Consider the following 6,000-nt stretch of genomic DNA (forward strand, 5'->3'; position numbering starts at 1 on the left):
CACGGGTTTGATCTCTGAGTCAGGAAGATTCCCTGGAGAAGGAAATGGCAACCCACTCCAGTATTCTTGCCTGAAGAACCTTGTGGACAAGGGAGTCTGACAGGCTACAGTCCAGGAGATCACATAGAGTCAGACACACACGACTGAAGCAACTTAGCACAACACAATTAGCATTGGGCCGAATTTTATCAACATGACAAAAACTTGCACGTATATCCATACTGTGTCAAATCTCACCATCATTAACTTAAGCCTAATAGTAACTGTATCCAAACTATCTATCCTAACTGGGGGCTGAGGAGGACTAAACCAAACACAGCTATGGAAAATCATAGCCTATCCATCAATTGCCCATATAGGATGAATAACAGCTATCTTATCACATAATCCCAGTGTAACACTACTAAACCTAGTCATTTATATTTTAACTTTGACTATATTCATGGTGAAGAAGGGTAAGTGTTGGTGGCTCAGTCATATTTGACTATTTGCAACTCAGTGGGCTATAGCCTGCCAGGCTCCTTTGTCCAAGGAATTCTCCAGGCAAGAATACTGGAGTGTGTTGCCATTCCCTTCTCCAGGGGATCTTCTTGACCCAGGGATCGAACCTGAGTCTCTTACATTGCAGGCGGATTCTTTACCATCTGAGCCACCAGGGAATCCCCATATTCACAATACTTACATGCAAGTCAACCACTACCACATTATCGTTATCACACAGGAAACAAAATACCCATCATTACAACTCACATCCTCGTTACTTTACTACCAATAGGAGGTCTCCCTGCACCATCAGGATTCGTACCTAAGTGAATAATGATTCAAGAAATAATAAAGAATAATAACATTATATTACCTATACTTATTTACAGCACTAATCAACCTGTATTTCTGTATGTGACTTACATACGCCACAACACTAACCAGGTTTCCTTCCACAAACAGCATAAAAATAAAATGATGACTTGATCTCACAAAACAAATAATTCTTCTACCAACAATTGTAGTATCTACAATAATCCTACCCCTAACACCAGTTCTCTCAGTACTGGAATAGAAATTTAGGTTAAATAGACCAAGAGCCTTCAAAGCCCTAAGCAAGAATAATTTACTTAATTTCTGCTTAATAAGGATTGCAAGATTATATCTTACATCAATTGAATGCAAATCAAACACTTTACTTAAGCTAAATCCTCTCTAGATTTGTAGGCTAATTTTCCCACAAATTTTTAGTTAGCAGCTAAATACTCTAGTCAACTGGATTCAATTTACTCCAGCCACAGAAAATTCAAATTCAAAGCTCCTTCTTTCAATTTGCAATTCAACATGTAAAATTCACCATAGGACTTGGAATAAAGGGGAATAGATCCCTGTCTTTAGATTTACAGTCTAGTGGTTACTCAGTCATTCTACTTATGATCATTAATCACTGATTATTCTCAACTAATCATGAAGATGTAGGTACTTTCCATTTACTATTTGGAGCTTGAGCTGGAATAGTAGACACAGCCCTAAGTTTATTAATCTGTGCCGAGTTAAGCCAACCTGGAACCACACTTGAAGACGGCCAGATCTATAATGTGATTGTAAAAGTACATGCATTTGTAATCATTTTCTTTATAGTAATGCCTATTATACCTGGGTTTTTAGAAAACTGGCTAGTTCTTCCGATAATTGGAGCTTTTGATATAGCCTTTCCCCATGTAAATAACATTTAAGCTTCTGATTACCTCCACCCTCTTTCTTATTTCTGCTTATATTATCAATAGTTGAAGCAGGTACTGGTACAGGGTGAACTGTCTACCCACCTTTGGCTGGAAACTTAGTAGTTTCCACTGAAGCTTCAGTAGACCTTATCACTTTTTACCTATATCTAGCAGGCATTTCTTAAATTTTAGGTGCTATCAACTTTATAACTACAATCATTAATATGAAACCCCTGCAATATCCCAGTATCAAACACCATTATTTGTATGATCAGTCCTAGTTACTGCCATATACTACTATTATCACTACCTACATGAGTGGCTGGTATGCCTGGCGTGCTGCAGTCCATGGGGTCGCAAAGAGTCAGACACAACTGAGTGACTGAACTGAACTGAACTGACTGATTACTACATAACTAACAGACTAAAACCTAAATACAACTTTCTTTTGATCCTGCAGGAGGAGGTAACCCAATCCCGTACCAACATTTATTTTGATTTTTCAGACATCCTGAAGTGTACATTTCACTTTAACTTGGGTTTGGAATAATTTCACATATTGTAACCTATTATTCAGGGAACAGAGAGCCTCTGGGGTATATAGGAATGGTATGAGCTATGGTATCAATTGGATTCTTAGATTTATCTTATGGCCCCACCATATAGTCACATCAGGAATAGATGCTGACGCCCGAGCACATTTTACATCAGCCACTATGATTGCTGCCATTCTTACACAAGTAAGTGTCCAGCTGACTAGCCGTGTTTCATGGGGATAATATTAAACGTTCTCTGGCCGTGACATGAGCCCTGGGTTTCGCTTTTCTTTTTACAGTAGGAGGACTAACAGGCACTGTCCTGGCTGACTCACCTTTAGATACTGTACTCATGATATGCATTAGGTAGCTGCCCATTTCCACTCTCAATAGGAGCTGTATTTGCCCTTATCAGAGGCTTCATACACTTATTTCCACTCTTCTCAGGATATGCTCTTAACTCCACATGACCAAAAATTCACTTCATGATAATAAGTATCCATGATTATAAAGGACAGACTAGAGCATTAATACTAATATTACCCAATTTATTTATTGGATCAACAAACTTACTAAGATTATTACTTCACTCATTCACACCAACTACCGAACTATCAATAAACTTGGGAATAGCAATTCCCTTATGAGTAGGGACTGTCATTATTGGTTTTTGCAATAAAACAAAAGCATGCTTAACTCATTTTTTACCACAAGGAACATCAGCTCCTCTGATTCCTATATTAATTATCATCGAAACTATTAGCTTTTTTATTCAGCCAATGGCCTTAGCCCGACGACTAACAGCCAATATCACAGCAGGTCACTAACTAATTCATTGATTGGGGGAGCCATTCTGGCACTAATGAGCATCAGCACCCTCATGACCCTCATTACATTTATTATTCTCATTTTTACTATTCTTGAATTTGCTGTTGCCATAATCCAACCCTGTGTGTTTATTAGTAAGACTTTACTTACATCACAATGCATAATGACCCACTAAACCCACACCTATCATATACATATTAAACCCCAGCCCCTGACCCCTCATAGGAGTCCTTTCAGCTCTTTTAATAACATCTGGCCTAGTTATATGATTTCATTTTAATTCAACAGTATTATTACTACTCAATCTACTAACTAATGTCCTCACGATATATCAATGATAACAAGACATCATTGGAGAGAGTACTTCTCAAGGTCACCACACACCAACCAAACAAAAAGGACTTTGGTATGGAATAGTTCTATTCATCATTTCAGAAGTCCTCTTCTTTTTTTTTACCAGCTCCTTTGGGGCTTCCCAATGACTCATTGGAAAAGACCCTGATGTTGGGAAAGATTGAGGGCAAGAGGAGAAGGGGGCGACAGAGGATGAGATGGCTGGATGGCATCACCAATACAAAGGAAATGAACTTGGGCAAACCTCGGGAGATGGTGAGGGACAGGGAGGCCTGGTGTGCTGCAGTCCACGGGACTGCAGAGTCAGACACTGACTGAGTGACTGGGCAACAGTGGCCCGGCGGTAGAGAATCTTCCTGCAGTTCGGGAGACACAGGTTCGATCCCTGGGTGGGGAAAATCTCCTGGAGGAGGAAACAACAACCCACTCCAGTATTCTTGCCTGAAATGTCCCATGGACAGGGGAGTCTGAAGGGCTACAGTCCATGGGGTCACAAGGAGTTGGACACAACTGAGTACTGGGCTTTTTACCACTCTCAAGTCTTGCCCCAACACCCAAGCTGGGGGCATGCTGACCACCCACAGGGACCTTCCTTCTTAATCCCTCAGAAGTCCTACTCTTAAATTCTTGTGTATTATTAGCCTCCAGGGTATCTATCACCTGAGCTCATCATAGCTTTACGGAAAGAAACCAGAAACATATACTCGAAGCCCCTCTTACTACAATTGCCTCATGCCTCTGCTTCACGCTCCTACAAGCCTCAGAATATTATGAAACGTCATTTACCATTTCAGATGGATTGTCTGGCTCAAGCTTCTTTGTGGCCACAGGATTTCATGGGCTTCATGTAATTCTTGAATCTGCCTCTCTTATTGTCCGATTTTTACGTCAATTAAAATACCATTTTACATCCAACCACCTCTTTGGCTTCGAAGCTGCTGCCTCAGCTTTGACCCTAGGATCAGCTCATCTTCCTTTCTCTACAAAATTATTTATAGTAGCCATTACATCTCTTTTCTTTGGTTTAGAAATTGCACTCCTCTTAGCACTCCCTTGAGCATCATGAACATAACTTAAACACTATACTCAATATAGCCCTTTTCCTAATTTTATTCTTAGCAATTAAGCCTAGCCTATAAATGAACTCAAAAAGGACTAGAATGAGCCAAATATGGTATCTAGTTTAAAATAAACTATTTCAACTCATTAGATTATGGTTAAATTGATAATTATCAAGTGCCTTTACTATATATAAATATTATTGTAGTACAGTATCCCTTATAAGACTATTAATATATCCATTTTGTTTAATATCATTATTATGCTTAGAAGGCACAATATTATCCCTATTTCATTATAGGAACCCTAATAATCCTAAATACAATACTTAAGTTATCCATACTAGTAATAGTATCAAATACTGACTATGTACAAAAATCTCAACTTACCACAATGCTAAAAATCGTTATTCCCACAGGAACATTAATTATATTAATACCCTTAATTTAGTTATCAAACAATAGTATAATCTGGATCAATACTACTACTCACAGCTTATTAATTAGTCTTATAAGCCTACTTCTTAAACAATTCAATGATAATACTCTTAATATTTCATTAGTTTTTTCCTCTGACTCCTTATCTATACCACTACTAATTTTAACAACATAATTATTGCCTCTGATAATAAAAGCTAGCCAATATCACCTATTAAAAGAATCATTAACCCCCCAAATTGTATATTACATTAATTATAGTTGACACTATATTAGTTATACCTACAATTATTTCTAATCATAACTATGCACAAAATTTATTGCTACAGAATTAATTCTCTTCTACATCTTATTTGAAGCAACATTAATCCCAACACTTATTATTATTTCTCGATGAGATAATTAAACAAAACATCTTAACTTAGGCCTCTATTTCTTATTTTATACACTAGTAGAATCCCTCCCCTTGTAGTAACACTGGTCCCTATCCAAAATACCACAGGGTTCCTGAATTTCTTAATACTTCAGTACTGAACCCAAACAATATCCAGCTCTTGATCCAGCATTTTTGTATGATTAGCATGCATCCTAGCCTTTATGGTAAAAGTATCACTCACTGTCTTCATCTTTGATCACCTAAGCACATGTAGACGCCCCATTGCAGGTTCCACTGTTCTTGCAGCCGTGCTACTAAACCTTGGAAGCTACAGCATATTATGAATTACAATAATACTAAATTCACTAACAGACTTCACAGGATATCCTTTTATTATATTATCTTCTTGAGGTATGATCGTTACTAGCTCAATTTGCTTACGTCAAACAGACCTAAAATCACCCATCGCATATTCTTCTGACAACCATATAGCACTAGTAATTGTAGCTAGCCTTATCTAAATACCTTGAAGCTATATATGGGGTGAAAATGAAATCATTAATCACAGCCGTGTCCAACTCTTTGCTACCCCATGGACTGTAACCTGCCAGGCTCCTCTATCCGTGGGATTTCCACGTAAGAATACTGCAGTGGGTTGCCATTTCCTTCTCTAGAGGATCTTTCCAACCAAGGAATCAAACCAG

The sequence above is a fragment of the Budorcas taxicolor genome, chromosome 11, assembly GCF_023091745.1.
Source record: "Budorcas taxicolor isolate Tak-1 chromosome 11, Takin1.1, whole genome shotgun sequence".
Classification (NCBI taxonomy): Eukaryota; Metazoa; Chordata; class Mammalia; order Artiodactyla; family Bovidae; genus Budorcas; species Budorcas taxicolor.